The sequence below is a fragment of the Triturus cristatus genome, chromosome 3_2 (assembly GCF_964204655.1).
Source record: "Triturus cristatus chromosome 3_2, aTriCri1.1, whole genome shotgun sequence".
Lineage (NCBI taxonomy): Eukaryota > Metazoa > Chordata > Amphibia > Caudata > Salamandridae > Triturus > Triturus cristatus.
In genome coordinates, this window is record NC_140584.1 from 341,294,666 (window position 1) to 341,313,159 (window position 18,494).

Sequence of the window (18,494 nt, forward strand, 5' to 3'; positions counted from 1 at the left end):
AACGTCGTCGATCTCCCCCCAACATTGGGGGGGAGAATCACTGTCCCAGGCTCCGCGTGAAGACGATCCCACCGGCAGCGACGACTCTCACCACACCGTGGATGACCCCGACCAACCTGGCCCCTCTGGTGCCCAAGCACCTGCAGTACCTGCGTCAGGTACATCTGTGCCAACCACCACCCACATTCCTGCCACATCCCAGGACACACCCAGGAGCCCTGCTCGCACTGAACAACAGAGCCAGTCTGACCAGGAGGGACAAGGTCCTGCGGGCACTCAGGAGGAGGCAGGCAACCCTGCAAATGCCATCCCTCAGGGGTCCCGTAGACCCGATGTGCCCACAAGGGCAGGGCAGGCTCAAGTGGGCAGGGGTGGTGGGAGTGGAGGCAGGCAGAGGCGCAAACTTGACCAGCCAGCTCAGGACCCCGGTATGTCACACATACGCAACATCCTGGACTCATACCGGCGTGACACCAGAGGCATCGACCATGTCATGTCCAGACTTTCCGGGATGCAGGGGACCCTTGATGAGATTAAGAACCTGCAGGTCGAGCATCATGCCAGTCATCAACAACACCAAGGACGGATGGAGGCAAGACTGGCTGAGCTCTTGGCGGTGCACAGGGACGTGAGCCAATCACTCCGTCAGATCGCCCAAAGCCTGGCAAACCCTCCCTGTACCAACAGGCGTAGACCTGCACCAGACACAGGGAGGGACGAGGAGGAGGAAGATTCATCTGATGGAGCGTCCCTAACATCGTCAAGGCCTGCATCTGAGGGTCCCCGGAGGAAGGTGGGTCATCCACGTAAAAGACCGTGAGAGTCAGCGGACCATCCCCATTTCCCAGGTCACCTGGCCTGGCACCTGGCCCTCTGGCGCAACAGCAGCACCTCACCCAATGACATTCTCTGCCACATGGACTTGCTGGTCACAGTCTGACCAATGATGACCAACACTGTGGTCTGGACTCTGATGACTCCAACTGACAAGGATGCCATCTCCCCCTGTGAACTTTGGATTCTATTCCCCCGGTAGTGCAACTTAGCACATCTACCAAAAGACTCACCCCAACAAAAATAAAATCTTAATATTCTGCACATGAGATGTTGCTGTCATTTGGCAATATTCAACGACATATGTGTGTGGAAATGTCTAACTATGCCTGAGTGTTGAACTAACTCCAGCCATCCATACCCTGAGATCAGAGTCTGGTACACGACACACATGGGTCACAAGGTATTATACAATGTAGGCATGGAGCACAACATTCACCTGTGATGGCCTCTGGCTGCTGAGGGGGTGCTTGCTAAACTGTGCGGAGAGACCTATTTGGGAGATTATCATCAAGGCATAGGGGTCATGGCTCATGTGGAGGTAGCCAGGGAGGGAGTCCCAGGTATGTGTGGCCAGGTGGGAGAACAATGTCCTGTATGCTGGAGTACGGTGGATGTGAAGAACGGTGCCCAGGGCAAGGTTGGATGCACGTAGATGGCCCAACGGGATCTAGGATGACAGACGTACAAGGTTGGTGTGGGGTCGGGTTTGTGGACTGCCTCCTGAGTGTGGGTGGAGAGTGTGGAGGTCATCCTGCAGCAGACAGTGATCCATTGCAGCTATCTATGCTGGACGGTGAGGTGGCTGGGGCGCAGGGTGTTGAAGCTGAGGTGTGCAGATGCCCCCTGGAAGTGGACCAGTTTCCTGGGAGTTTAGATGTACTTGCTCTGTAGAGGGCAGGGCAGTATTTGACAAGGATGTTGCCATGGACCTGGGGGATGGTCTGTCTTTACTTGGAGTGGATCCATCTGTGGATCAAGTGCATAATGCAGAGGGCGTTGCAGCAAGAGGTACAGATGCTGTGGACTAGCATGGCATATGTGAGCCAGCCAAACATGATGCACACCATCTTGTGTGTGTGGCCACGGGGTGCTTGTGCAGGGCCCACAGCAGCAGGCGCCTTCTCCCTGCAATATGCCACATTTTGCACACAAAGACTAGGATGTCAGAAGGACAACTGCAACAGGCACGGGTGTAAAGTAAGGAGTGTCCAGTGTCACATGGCACACTCAGCAACAATGCATGCACAATCACCAAAGAGCCATTACACCGGATCATGAAACTGAAGGCCTACCTGCGCACAGGAGACACACCCTCAGCAGCTGTTGATGGCCCATTGTGTGCTCGAGCTAGCAAAAAAACATACACGACCATGTACTACATGCCCAATCGGGAGCCTAATCCATGAGCAACTGCATGCATGTCGCTAAACTACACATGAACTCCTATGCATTATCTACAACAAGTATGCCAGATATGCCGCATGCAACGTGGCAAGAGACCTGCATTGACAGAGATGAGGCACCTTGGAGTGTGACAAACACCTTTATTACTCAGCCGCACACTAAGGGAAATGCATCAATTGGAACAGACTCACAGGTCATTTGGCTGACCATGTGTGACCAACACTGGACACCCCCTTCAACACACAGATGTGTAAATCCTACTGAGCTGGCACACAAGTGAAGGGGTTGAGCCTAACACCCCTTGTTGCACACGGAGAGTCTACAGTTCCCCATTGAGCCTCATATGGGGATGTCCAACACTATGTTCACCATTAGCATCCCGTATGTTCCTTGGAGCCGTTATACACACATTGATGCCTCCATCAGAATCCACACACCATTACAGATGACTGCCAGGAAGGGTGACCATCAATTCATGGGAGCCATGCAACACGTCATGTGGCCCATGGTGAGTCAACATGTATGCATGGTAACACAACAGGCACAGGAGCAGTCCCCACATATCACAAACACGTACCACCCACAAAATGCCTTGCTGCACTCCTTACCCCAAATGACTTGTCACCATGTCTGTGCATGTAACTCTGATCCACCACACGTTGCAATACTCATGAGGAATAGCAGGAGGGCAATGATGACATGAGCAGACGACAGCCGCAAGAACCTGGGGAGGACAGACACACAACAAGTCAGCGAAGAGCTAGTAATCTGCAGACATGTACATGTACTCTACAGGAATGATGTTGTCACCATGCCCTTAACAAATTTAGTGTCCCAGCTAATATGCGTGGAATGACATCATCCCTTGAATGACACATCAGAACACACCTTCAAGTCACTTAGCACACAGTCAGCTTGACACACACATTGCAACACATGCCACACAAGGCTCAAAGCGTGCACACTCAGACACAGGGACTCATCATCATGAGAAGAAGTTGCGGATAAGCTGACTCCGGATGTCCTCAACCTCATCCTCATCCTCATCCTCACTTGCCCCGTGCCCGAGCCCTTCATCCTCCACGGGTGGATGATCCTGCTCATCCGGATCAAGGATAGGTGGCACGGCCTTCTCCACTGCCATGTTGTGCAGCATGCAGCACACAATGAAGATTTTGCAGACCTTCACCGGGGCATATGGGAGTGCACCGCCGGTCTTGTGGAGGCACCGGAATCTGCTCTTCAGGAGTCCAAACGTCCTCTCAATCACGCGCCTCGTCTGCCCATGGGTGTCGTTGTACCGGTGTTCTGCGGCTGTTCTGGGGTTGCGGAGAGGCGTCATCAGCCATGGCATGTTGGGATAGCCAGAGTCCCCTACATGGAAACATCATGTGAAGAAGTGGGTCAGGAGATGCCGTAAGAAACAAAGATAGCGCTGAACACAGGACTAACAGAGTATACCCACCAAAAAGACATGCTCGTTCCCCGTGCAGCTGCAGCATCATTTCTGGCACCCTGCTACGCCTCATGATGTATGCATCGTGTGCGGACCCTGGAAAACGTGCACAGACATGGGAAATCAGCATGTTAGCAAGACACACCACAAGGGCATTAATGGAGTGGTAATGTTTTCTGTTACGGAAGGCTACCTCCTGTGCCTGTGGTGGTACCAAAGCCACATGTGTCCCATCAATGGCCGCAATTACATGAGGCATCTCTCCCAGGGCATATAACTCACCCTTGACACCTGTCAACTGCTCACGAGTGGGAAAATGGATGAATTCATCCAGGTGCAACAACATGGCTTCTATAACATCATGCAGGACACGGCTGAACATTGTCTGGGACATGCCACCGACATCAGCTAGGGTCAATTGAAACGTGCCGGTTGCAAAAAAATGTAGGGCTGGCATCACCTTCACCTTGGGGGTCAGAGCTGTAGGATACCTGTGTTGTGGTTGGAGGTGTGGTACAAGCCGGCAGGTCAAGTCCTCTATCAACTCTTGCGAGAATCTGTATCTGCGTAGGCAGTCATGTTCACGCATGGCATCCAGGTCTGGCATTCGTCTGGGGAGAGGCGGTGCCCTGCAGAGATTTGGAAGGAATAACGAAGAGTGAGTACATTACCACACCAATGTCACTGAGGTGAGCACATGGTCAACTGCTAATACACATCTGCTTAATACAGAGTCTGTGCTGTGCAATACATCCAGGACACGTGGGCCAGCCAGGTGATACTCCTACGAACAGTCAGCCGCAATAGTTGCATGGCAATGTTGACGTGACATGCCATGAAATAGCTGTTGGACAGTGTAAGTGACAAGCCAGACACATTACATGAGTGACAGACATCCACATATCAGCATTAGAAGGATGTCATCTCATACAGACAGCTGGCGGAGTCTAGACGCACAGGTCACATGTTATCTGTAAATGGACAGATGACACACATTTCCATTAAGGGGTCCATGTCAAAAACTTATGTCACAGACATTGAGACAACGCAGACATTGCCTCATGTCAGGAAGTCATCTGCGAACCATCATGACACATGTAACGTGTGAGTCCACATGTGGCATGGTGTGCGTATATGTGTGTCATGCACAAATGCACACATAAACATGTTGGATGCTGCAACAGTAGATGGAGTTGACGGAACACCAGCGGAAAGCTCATGGGAACACATGACACACACATGACATAGTCACATCGTGCCACACTGGGAGTCACATGTCAGGTGTAATTATCTGTGTACCTGGCATCAGGGGACAGTTGCGGGTGTTGCAGAGTGTGCCATACCAGTGATGCAGTGCTTGACACGTGTGTCGCACATGCACATATGTGCAAAGTGTGAATGGGAAGTGTGCCACGTAGTGCCCCATCACACATGACATGTGTAAACTGCTCATCACACATCTATTGTGCCACAACATGAGGAGACATGTGCCACATCACTGCCTGACACACCAAGGCCCTGCACATGAAGGACTGCACTGACAATGACTTGATGTACAGCCTTGTGCGAGTCTGACACCTCCATTCCTTTCGTGTGCGCCTCCTACCACCAGTGTAAGCAGTGAAACGCAGTACACACGCTCTGAGGGTGTGTGTAGGGCCCGTACTCACTCGTGTACGGCCCGTACACACGTGAGTACGTGCCTATCACTATCGTTGGGGGTACCGAAGCCCCAGTGATAGGCACGTACTCACGCGTGTACAGGCCGTACACGCGTGAGTTCGGGCCGTATCACTAGGCCCTACGGTACCCCCAACGATAGTGATAGGCATGTACTCACACGTGTACGGCCCGTACACGCGTGAGTACGTGCCGTATCACTAGGCCCTACGATACCCCCAACGATAGTGATAGGCACTTACTCACGCGTGTACGGGCCGTACACGCGTGAGTACGTGCCGTATCACTAGGCCCTACGGTACCCCCAATGATAGTGATAGGCACGTACTCACGCATGTACGGCCCGTACACGCATGAGTACGTGCCTATCACTATCGTTGGGGGTACCGTAGGGCCTAGTGATACGGGCCGTACACGCGTGATTACGGCCCGTATCACTGTAGTGATGGTGCCCTAGGGGTACGTGTGAAAAGCACCGTACCTGTGTGTGGATTTAAGAATTACAATGGGGACACATGAGGGACAAGTATTAGGGCCTAAATGCATGCTGGTTGTCATGGATACCGAGTTTCAAGTTCAAATTTTTACACCATGTGGTCTGGAAAAATCAGTTGGCCACATTTAACATTGTTGCGAAGTGGTTGTTGACTTGACATGATGCTGCAAAATCGAAAGATGCAAAGGCTGTCACTAGTGTATGTTTAAAGGGATTGGAGGAAACGTAGGATGCAAATGAGTCTGACCAATCACTCTGTACTCCTGTATATGAAATAGGCCAGCAAGGCAGATATAAGGCAGGCAGAACCCATGAGAGGGCACTTGCCTGCACAACATGTCAGTCGATACCACTGCTGCTGTATTGTCTCCCTCTGGCACCATGTCAAGGACTGTGGAGAGGGCCCAGCCTTTCACCCAGGAGGATAACGAGGCCCTGCTGGATGTGATCCTCCCACAGTACCCCATGCTGTATGGTCGACCAGGGGAGCAGGTGAGTGCTGACTCCAGTACCTTTGCCTGTGCACCGTTATTGTGTCTGTCACTTCTGGCATTGTGGCCAGGTGTGACAGACATGCAATGTTGGATGGAGTGGGTCCCAGGGGGGGGGATGGCTTATGTCTCTCATGCAGGGCTTGATGTAGTTCATGTGTGCACTCCTCACTTGCATTGTGCTTTCTGTGACATTCACTGCATAGTGCATGGCACATTCCGCCAGTCAAATCCTCTTGGGCATTCTTGTTCTATTGTCCAGCGGTGATTCAGTGGTCACCCCGGTGTGACAGGTGACTGCACCCACAGATGTGTGTGAGAGTTGAGTGGAGCTGTGGTGAGAGTGGTGAGAGTGTCCAAATGATGTGTACGCCCCCTGGACATTGATGTGTGTGAATGTTTCTTGTCATGTGGATGAGTGTCTATGTGGAGTGTTGCACCACAGCTGCATGGAGGAGGCAACTGCTCTATCAATCTGATGTGTGAAGTAAGCCGTGCTGTGTGTCTGACTTGCAGAGCTAGCCCCACACCTGTGACCCCCCCCTGGCAAGTGGCACATGTGCAGAGTGAGGTTTGCATCCGCTGTTGCCAATGGCAGGTGATTGAGGTGTGCCTGTGTGTGTCTGTGTACTCTGCTGAGGTTTCGTCAGTGGCCTGGCGCATGTGACTGCTTTGCGTTGCTGTCCATCAGCCTTGTGTTGCTTGGGATGCACAGTGTGTGCCATAATCAGGGATTGGTTCGCACCCCTCATGCCACCTGTGTACTTACTATGCCATGTAGTGCATTGCTGCGTCCCCAGTGGAAAAAGTCCCTATGTCTAAGGTGATATTACTTGCCAGCATACTATGTCCTGTTCAACAGATCAAAGATGTTCAAATGTGTGTCTCTGTGACATGGTGCAGGTGTAGTGATGTTGTCCCACTTTGTCATCCACACAGGTATCCACCTACCACAAGGGGAAGATCTGGAAGGATGCCGTCAAGGCCGTGCAATCGGTGGAGGGTCGCAGGCGGCGCCTGCCACAAGTGAGGAAGAGATGGCAGGACATCCGGTGCTGGACCCGGAGGATCGACCGGGTCATGCTGAACGACTCACCTCCTCGCAAGCATGGCGGGCGCCGGCGCCTGACCCACCAAATGCGGCGTGTCCTGGCGGTGGTCTTCCCTGACCTGGATAGGCGGATACGGGAGTTACAGCAGCAGGAAGGGGGTAGGTACATGTGTGTTTGTTGTGTGTCGCCAGCTTTTTGATCTGCTCAGTCGCCTGGATACACTGCCAGGCTATATATGTGCAGTGCATATCCAGTTCCCCAAAGGCAACCTGTGCTGTTCTTCCTCTCTTCCCCTCCTTGACATGTGTTACCTGGTCTGTGTGCCATCACTATTGCACATGGTCATCTAGGCTGCCAGTTTATCAAGGTGCACACTGCTTTCAGCATCAGGTGGTCTGTCTGTGCCCTGACCTGTTTGGTCATTTTGGGGTGCTTAATTGTTGGCACTGATGCTGAGTCTCAACATAGGAGTGTGAGGGTTCAAATTAACAGACTTGCAGCATGCATTACCAATGTTGTGGCCTCAGACATGATGTGAATGAGTGGCACATATGCTTAGTGCCGGGACGGTTGCTCCTGCTACAGTCAGCTCATTCCAGGACCATGGAGCAGTGTGCACACTGCAGTCCCCTGACACAGCCTGCCCTCCTACTCATGTGTGTCATCCAACACTGTGCACATTCACTGTGGGTACATCATGGCTTTGCCTCTGTGGCATTGTTCTCTGGCCTAGGTTGTATTTTTCACATGTGTGATACATTTGTCCACTGGACAGGGATACACCAGTTTGCTTGTGCATACTCACACTGGGCAGTGCCTGTGTGGCTATTCACAACAATCTGTTGAGGTTTGTTTCAGACCAATATGTTTTGGCAGCCCTACAAGGTGATGTCGTGTTAATGAAGCTAGTTTTCAAGCACAGTTATTGTAACCCTGAATAAGAGGTGTCACTTCTTGATCGGTATCAGTCACATTGACTCAGGTATGGGTGGGTGTGTGCGGGAGGGGTGTACATGTTCAACCCTGATGTTTCATTGCCAGTTCTGACTTTTGTGTGATGAGTCGTAGTACAGTCATCGTGCAGTGCCCCCGTGATGTTGGTCAGTGCTTAATGTTCGTGCGTCATTGCCAGTGTCAGTTTTTGACAATCATGTATCCTGGTTGTACATTTTTGCCACCTGTGTGTGGTTCAGATGCTACACAGTTGTGACTGTGTGTGCTGACATCTGTGGGTACATTCTGGCTTGACATGAGGGGGAACCCACAGTACAGCTAGGCTGTTTTGCTACACAATTGCAGGCCCATTAGCTTATGCATTGTCCTGGGTGTAGACATGTGTGCCACTCCAGATGACAGTCAGTAGGTCATATGTGTAGCCACTTGTGTGATCAGGTGACAGATAGCCAGGTGACAAATGACATGATTCAAGTTGTTACACAGAGAAAATGTCCATTGGCACTCACTACACCTGTCAACATGTCTCAATGTTTCATATGCGTGACCTTGTTGTTTTGTTGTGAAGGACAATGATGTGCCTGCATGCCAGATGTCTCTCAAGGAAGTGCACAAGACACCAGCTTTACACTTTCCAGGGACACGCTGGCACATTTTACAGTAAGGCACAGTTTGAATAAAAATTGTTTGGAGTTCATACATATACATCTTCCCACAGTGTGCTAGCAATTGGGTTCGTCCTTGGTTGTTGCTGATACCAACTTACGAGTGTCAAGTCAACCAGACCACCCTGGTGCCATGTATATGTACTTACTGATACGCCATTTCTGCCTAACAGTGGCTGATTTGAATGAGTCTGGCAGCTCAGACAATGACTGTGTACATGTAGTTTGGTGTGCACCTCCTTGTGTGACTTCTGCTATACAGACACATGTGTGTTGTGTTCACAGAGTGCCACATTCACACATGCTAGACATGTCCATTTTGGAAAGGGTTGTGATTCTCCAGGAGTCACAATGTATTTCTTTGGGGTGTCAAAAGTACTCACAGGTCTCTGAGTGTGGGGACACCTTCTGCATTGGCATGTGGTATTTGGCCTTGGGTGCGACAATACTGTTTGTTTCCCAGTGAACAATAGGTGGCATGCCTTCATAGTCTCGCTGTGCTCAACTGATCCTAGACACTAGCTTCTCATGATCTTGTGATTTCAAGTTATTTGCTGTTGTGTCCTAATTTTATTTTTATACAAGTGGCATGGTGGGTCAACCAACTGGGGAGTGCAGGGCTTACATATGTGGGGAGTATCCTAGATGTTACTCATGGTGCCTTTCCTGATATGCAGTGTTGCCTATTTTGTTTGGACTCTTGTGTCAGATGTATACAGGTGACTGATTTTTTCCTGTCTCTTCACCTTGCCCACAGCATCATCTGAGGACACCGAGGGAGACACCGGCACGGATATCGAGGAGGGATCGAGCAGTGGTGCCACCACTGCTGAGGAGTCGGTGGAATCCAGTGGCACGGAGGGCGAGGGGAGTGAGGTGGAGGACCTGCCCAGTACCAACACAGACTACGAGGCAGACGGGTCCGAGGCTGAGCTCCCAGAGGGGGCAGAGGCTGCTCCCACAGCTGAAAGCAGCAGTACATCGCCCCCTCCATTCCCATCACCGCCCTCCCACTTGCTCGGGTCCCTTCTGTCCGTGCTAGCCGCCCACATTTCTCCTTCGTGCCAGGCACCGCACCCCCTACCCCTGTCCCCCCTACTGCCCTCGCTGCCGAGTCTGTGGACATTCAGCGGCAGTTGCAAGTTGGGCAGACATCGATCCTGACTGTCCTCCATGGCCACACCAGACTGCTGACACAGATGGTGTCGTACATGGAGGGCATGTCATCAGCGATGTCTGACCAACGGAGGTTGCTGAGGTCCATGGACTCAACACTGACGGCAGTAGCTAATCACCTGCAGCGCTGCGTCCCCCCTACCCCTGCCCCATCCACAAGTCCCACAACCGTGCCTGTCCCAGTCACACCAAGACATCCACACACACGCACCCCACCAGACAGTAGCAGCACACCACCACATAAGGGCAAGCGCACACCTCCTGACACGCACACTCAGGGGGAAGCAGGCACACCCACTGGGTCTGGGGCACACAGGCAGGCATGCAGCCACAGTCCTCGTCCATATGACTCATTCCCCAGTCCCTCCGATGTCACTCCCCTTGGCTGCCCTGCCCCAGATTCTGAGAAGGAGGCCTACTTTGCTGGGCTGGGCCTCAGCCCCACTAGTTCACCTGGGCGGAAACGGTCAAGGCACTCCACGGGTAGGGAAGTTAAGTCCCCCAGCCTGTCCACCACCTCCCCCAGTAGCGCTGCAACCCATCCCTCTGACCCCCCCCTCCTTGGGGCCTGTTGTTTCTCCGGGTGCAGGGGAGACGCTTGAAGAACTGGCAGAAGTGTGCAGCGCCGAGCTCGCCTCCACCTTTGGCGCTGCCCCACCCCCTGTGGTGGAGTCGTCCGTCCCTGCACCCACCACACCTACCCTTCCCCCTCCTGTCCCTGTGGTGCCTGGTCCTTCCCCACATGATGCCCCTTCCCCAGTCGATGACACAGTCTTGTGATGTGCAGGCAAGCTAGGGGAGACGCATGGCCATGTGGCCCCCCCCAAGGACTGATGTAATGGACTGGCCATTGGCCTTTGTGAATAGTCTCGTTTACACATTATTATTTTGCTGCTGAATAAAGCCTTGTCTTTTTCGTTTGGAAAGTCTTGCATTTCAGGTATTGATGTTGATGCTGATGCTACAGGAGTTGGGGTTGTGGGCATGTGTTATGTTTCAGGGACATGTTGTACTCTGCTGCTCATGGGGTGGAACCTGGTATATGTGTGCCATCACAAGGTCTCTGCAAAGATTCTTTGTTGTGTCTGCTCTTTGTGTTTAGAGACATTGTCCCAAGGAGGGTTCTTTCCTCTGTGTCACCTGGCATCTCCCCTGCAGAGAGTTGCACAATTGTTGTGTTGCCCTGTGTCTACATATCCTTGGCTGGTGATGGATCCCTTCAACTCTGGCCATGCCTGCTCAGCAATGTGTCCGGCTGCATAGTCTGTGCCATCCTTGGTACTCACTGTACTCATGTATGGAGTGTTTTGCCATGCCTTCACGAAGACATTGTCCCTTTTCCACACAATGCATGTGTGTAATCCCAGCCTAGTACACATATGGTACTTGTCCTGCTGGGTATTTGAACACCTGACTCACAATTGTGACCTTTGTATCTGTGGGAACTCCACCCGATTCCTTCCGTGACAGACAACATCTTGGTGGCTAGGCCAGCACCTGAACATTCCTATCAGTCCTGGGATGTGTGTGTCAGTGTGTGTTCTCTTTGGCTCTCTTAGTTTATTAGGCAGTGGCATGACTATACAGTCTTGTGGCATGATCTCAGTGTGTGTATTGTGCTGCATCTGCCAGGGGTGGTTATGCATGTGTTATTTGTCCTCACACCCACATGTGGTGTGTCATGCAGTGGGGGAATGACATCCATCCTCCTGGGAGTGGGACACTGCTGTCAGTGATGTGTTGCTATGGCACTATCATCATTGTCCTAAGTTATGGATACGTACATTGACCCATGGAGCTGTGGTCATCTGATAATGATGTACACCTCCCATATGTCTGTCCACTGCTGGGAGTCCTCTGCACCCACCCCCATGGCTCTGTCCACTGTTGGGAGTCCTCTGCACCCACCCCTCATATGTCTGGGCACTGCTGGGAGTGATATGCACCCACCCCTCATATGTCTGGGCACTGCTGGGAGTAATAGGCACCCACCCCTCATATGTCTGGGCACTGCTGGGAGTGATAGGCAACCACCCCTCATATGTCTGGGCACTGCTGGGAGGCCTCTGCACCCACCCCTCATATGTCTGGGCACTGCTGGGAGTGATAGGCACCCATCCCTCATATGTCTGGGCACTGCTGGGAGTGATAGGCACCCACCCCTCATATGTCTGGGCACTGCTGGGAGTGATAGGCACCCACCCCTCATATGTCTGGGCACTGCTGGGAGTGATAGGCACCCACCCCTCATATGTCTGGGCAGTGCTGGGAATGATATGCACCCACCCCTCATATGTCTGGGCACTGCTGGGAGTGATAGGCACCCACCCCTCATATGTCTGTGCACTGCTGGGAGTGATAGGCACCCACCCCTCATATGTCTCGGCACTGCTGGGAGTGATATGCACCCACCCCTCATATGTCTGGGCACTGCTGGGAGTGATAGGCACCCACCCACCCACTTGCGCCCTTGCTGTGGTACACTGCTGTCCTGGCCATACACCACCCCCAATTTACAGCTGATGTGCTGCACCAAGCCGTACGCCTGCATCCGTGGCGTGTGTACGTCTTGTGTCCATCATGTAATGGGGCTGTAGGGGTACGCGTGTACGGACCGTACCCACGGTCTGGGGGCGTGGGTACGGTCCGTTCACGCGTACCACTACATCACCACTGCTATGGTGGTATGGACCGTACCCACGCTCTGGGGGCGTGGGTACGGTCCATACACGCGTACCCCTACATCACCACTACTATGGTGGTACGGACCGTACCCACGCTCTGGGGGCGTGGGTACGGTCCGTACACGCGTACCCCTACATCACCACTACTATGGTGGTACGGACCGTACCCATGCTCTGGGGGCGTGGGTACAGTCCATACCACCAGTACCCCTACATCACCACTACTATGGTGGTACGGACCGTACCCACGCTCTGGGGGCGTGGGTACGGTCCATACCACCATAGTAGTGGTGATGTAGGGGTACGCGTGTACGGACCGTACCCACGCTCTGGGGGCGTGGGTACGGTCCGTACACGCGTACCCCTACATCACCACTGCTATGGTGGTACGGACCGTACCCATGCTCTGGGGGCGTGGGTACGGTCCGTACACGCGTACCCCTACATCACCACTACTATGGTGGTACGGACCGTACCCACGCTCTGGGGGCGTGGGTACGGTCCGTACACGTGTACCCCTACATCACCACTACTATGGTGGTACGTACCATACCCACGCTCTGGGGGCGTGGGTACGGTCCGTACACGAGTACCCCTACATCACCACTACTATGGTGGTACGGACCGCACCCACGCTCTGGGGGCATGGGTACGGTCTGTACCACCAGTACCCCTACATCACCACTACTATGGTGGTATGGAGACCGTACCCACGATCTGGGGGCGTGGGTACAGTCCGTACATGCGTACCCCTACATCACCACTACTATGGTGGTACGGACCGTACCCACGCTCTGGGGGCATGGGTACGGTCCGTACCACCAGTACCCCTACATCACCACTACTATGATGGTACAGACTGTACCCACGCTCTGGGGTCGTGGGAACGGTCCGTACCACCATAGTAGTGGTGATGTAGGGGTACGCGTGTACGGACCGTACCCACGCTCTGGGGGCGTGGGTACGGCCCGTAACACCATTATGGTGGTGACGGGTATGCGTCCACGTCCACTTCCGTTGTCGCGGGACGTGGGATTGGTGGACACGCCCCCGAAGTGACCAGACGATGGAGGTAATTATTGTGCAGGTTATATTTGTATTATGTGGGGTGTGGGTTATGTTTCCTGCCCCTTGCACCCCACCCCCCACCCCCCTTTGCCCCTGGGGGTTGTTCTGACCTTCCGCGGCGTCTGCGTCGGTTTCTGTACACGAGGTGGTTGGCTATGAGGGCCGGGATGACGCGTAGGTTGGTGTCCATCGCTGTCCGTCGCGTACCGGGGCTGCTTGTTCGCGTCGTCCTCAATTTCCCAGCAGTTTTTGGCTCCCGTAAAAACTGCTGCGTGCGGAGTGACGTCGGCATGAATCGTACTTGCTGGTCCGTAGAACGCTGCCTGACTTCGCCCGGACGTCGCGTATGCACCGTCCAGAATCAGATTTGTATGTATTTTTTTGCCGGTCGGTGTTTTTTTCGACTCGTTCGGAAATGGTAGTTCTGTGCGAATCGTACTTGCGAGTTTGTAAGGTGTTTTTCCCGGGTACGAGTCGGATGGTAAAAACGCTCCGTACGACCATTCGTACCAGGGTTTTACCGGATCGGAATCGATACCTTAGTGATCTGCCTGTTTCACCTACATAACCAAGTTTGCCAGGGCATATTATCAAATAAATGACATTAGATGTCCTACAGTTTTTATGACTGTTAGATGTTATGATCTGATTGTTAAAATGTAATGTAGTACCTTCTATTGCTGTTGCACAGGACTTGCAATTGGTGCATTTATATGTGCCAACCACTGGATTGGTGTCAGTTAAACTCATCTGATGTGAAGTGGTGTTTTTCTTCATGCAGGAGTTTACTACATAATCTTTAACATTCCTGTTGCGTCTATAAGCAAACATGGGCTTGGGTATTGATTCATTAGTTAATGTATCTACATTGAGTATTTGCCAGCTCGAATAGACAGCTTGTCTAATTCTTTCATTTAACATGGAATGTCGAGTAACAAACACCAATGAGGGCTCTTTTTTGTCCTGTATGCGTGATAACAATTGTTGACGATCAAAAAAACGAGCTCGTTTGTACGAGTCTCTTATGATTTTTTTAGGTTAGCCTCTGATTTGGAACTTCCTCTTCATTGCTTCGGCCTTGACATCAAAATCTACAATGCTAGTACAATTACGTCTTAAGCGTAAGAATTCTCCGAATGGAATGCTATTTTTCTGTGTCATAGGATGAAAACTATCATAGTGTAATAAGGTATTCCTGGCAGTCGGCTTGATGAATAAATCGACTGCCAGTAAACCTGCATCATGTTTTATGAGTACATCCAAGTACTCAACCTGTTCTTGATTGATGTTGTGTGTGAAACGTATATTAGGGTCACACAAGTTGATCCATTCCAAGAATTGTTGCAGATTTTCTGCGGTGTCATTCCAAATGAAGATGACATCATCTATGAACCGTGACCATTTGGTCACGGATTCATAGAAGGGGGCTATCTCGTTAAAGATAAACTTCTTTTCAAATAAGGACATATAAATATTCGCCACCGTGGGCGCACATGATGCGCCCAGCGCACATGATGCGCCCATACTTACACCTTGATTTTGTTGATACAATTGGCCATTAAATTCGAAAATGTTGTCAGATAATACTATTTTGAGACATTCTAGGATAAACACAGTTGGACACCTGATGTTATAAGTGTTTATAAACCAATGTACAGCTTCAATAGCTCCGTCAAAGGGTATATTACTATACAAAGATTCTGTGGGCCCGATTCACAGAACTAACTTAAGACAAAATCCTAAACTTACTACTTTTGGTATTCACAGAAGTTAGGATTTTGTCTTAAGTTTGTCTTAAGCCTGTCTTAAGTCTGTCTTAAGTCTGTCTTAAGTCTGTCTTAAGTTTGTCTTAAGTTTGTCTTAAGTTTGTCTTAAGTTTGTCTTAAGTTTGTCTTAAGTCTGTCTTAAGTTTGTCTTAAGTCAAACTTAGGACAAAATCCTAACTTCTGTGAATACCATAAGTAGTAAGTTTAGGATTTTATCTTAAGTTAGTTCTGTGAATCGGGCCCTATATCCATAGTAACTAAAAATTGAGTATTAGGCCAAAAGGAAGAGTTTCCTACTAAATTGATGATATGTCTGGTATCCTGTACAAAGGCAGGTGTAAGAGAAACATAAGGCATCTACGGGCCCGATTCACAGAACTAACTTAAGACAAAATCCTAAACTTACTACCATTTTGGTATTCACAGAAGGCACTTACTCATTTTGGTATTCACAGAAGGCACTTACTCATTTCGGTATTCACAGAAGTTAGGAGTCCTAACTTTAGGACTCCTAAATGCCTTCTGTGAATACCGAAAGTATTAAAATTAGGATTTTTCTCAGTTTAGTAGTAGTATAGTTAGGACTCCTAACTTTAGGACTCCTAAATGCCTTCTGTGAATACCGAAAGTCTTAAAATTAGGATTTTTCTCAATTTAGTAGTCCTAAATTTAGGACTCCTAACTTTAGGACTCCTAAATGCCTTCTGTGAATACCGAAAGCCTTAAAATTAGGATTTTTCTCAGTTTAGTAGTAGTATAGTTAGGACTCCTAACTTTAGGACTCCTAAATGCCTTCTGTGAATACCGAAAGTCTTAAAATTAGGATTTTTCTCAATTTAGTAGTCCTAAATTTAGATTTAGGACTACTAAATTGAGAAAAATCCTAATTTTAAGACTTTCGGTATTCACAGAAGGCATTTAGGAGTCCTAAAGTTAGGAGTCCTAACTATACTACTACTAAACTGAGAAAAATCCTAATTTTAAGGCTTTCGGTATTCACAGAAGGCATTTAGGAGTCCTAAAGTTAGGAGTCCTAACTTCTGTGAATACCGAAATGAGTAAGTGCCTTCTGTGAATACCGAAATGAGTAAGTGCCTTCTGTGAATACCAAAATGGTAGTAAGTTTAGGATTTTGTCTTAAGTTAGTTCTGTGAATCGGGCCCTACATATTTGGCTAATGGCTCTATGGCCGAGCCTATGGTGGTAACTATGGGTCTTAATGGTGGATCCCTTTCACTTTTGTGTACTTTCGGGATACCATAAATACTAGCCATCCTAGGTTTCTCAATATTTAGGAAGTTCCATTGTTTCTCACAGATATCTCCATTTTTAAGGGCTCGATTAGTTATTTTGCGTATCTTATCAACAATCTTGGTAGTAGGATCTCTAGTAATTGGAATGTAGAAATGAGTATCACTTAACATACTCTCCATTTTAGTGACATATGTGGTAGTGTGAAACACCACAATACCTCCTTTGTCACATGCTTTGATGGTTTTGTCAGTGCTGCATTTAAGATTTTGTAAAGCTTTGTACTCATCTTTATTCAAGTTAAAGGGGGTCTTTTGAACATGTTTGGTAATATTAACAAATTTGTTATATAATACTTGTTCAAACACACCTACTTTTGGTGGCAGCTGATCAATTGTAGGGGTAAAGGTGGATTTAGGTGTGAGACCCGATAAATTATGTTCTACAGTTTGATAGTCATGATTAGCAAAAAATACTTTAAGTCTAATTTTCCTGAAGAAAGTCTGGAGATCTCTAAATTATTCAAATTTATTTAAACCAGAATGAGGTACAAATGTAAGACCTTTAGATAATAGTGACAGCGAGGAGGCAGATAAAGAGGAACTACTCAGATTGAAAGTAGGTATTTGTTCTACTCTCTCCAATATCTGGCATTTCGTGTTACCAGGAATTGGTCGTAATCCATTTGTGGGTGTGGTTGAAATTGGTTGGGGGTTCATCTGTGGATTGTCCTGGAACCTCGGTTGGTATTGGGGTCTCCAGTTGCCTCGTCTGTTGAAGCGCCTCCCTAAAAAAGGTTGTGTAGTTCGCTGTCTGCCATAGTTAAATCTGGAATTTTGAAATCCTTGACCTCCCAATGGCCCTTCGTTGTCAGAATCCGAGGAGTCTGAGAACGTGATAACTTGTTTACCATAGTTGTATTGACGATTTGAAAATTGATCAAATTGACCACTCTCTGGCTGCCTATAATATTGATCTGCTAGATAAGGATAAGTTGCCTCTTTACTGAAGAATCTAACGTCTTTTTTTAATTTATCTATTTTGCGCTTGGTGAGATATTCTGTATAAGAATGTAGATCTTTTTCAATATCCTCTAGCTTATTTTTGTAATCTTCCACTATACCTGATGCTTTGATCTTTTCTCAAGATCTGATATTTCTGACGCCAATTGTGGAATGACCTCTTTGGCTGTTTCCACAATTAGCATCATGTAATCTCGTGAGCATCGATTAGATATCATTGCCCATCTCTCTAAGAATTCTTTTATTTGAATGAAAAGTCCAGGGATATTTCTTACACGTAAACCTTGGGGAATTACCCCTGCTTTAAGATACTTAAGCATATATTGCCCATGCAATTCTATGCGTTTCATTTTCTTTTTTAAGGCTAACAATGCTATAGCATCTTCGTTTTTATCAGAGATGTTCGCTGATTGATTACCAAAATTTAACATACTACCCACCATGTTGGCAAATTGTTCATCTGAGAACCCGAAAGTAGGTAAATTAGACATG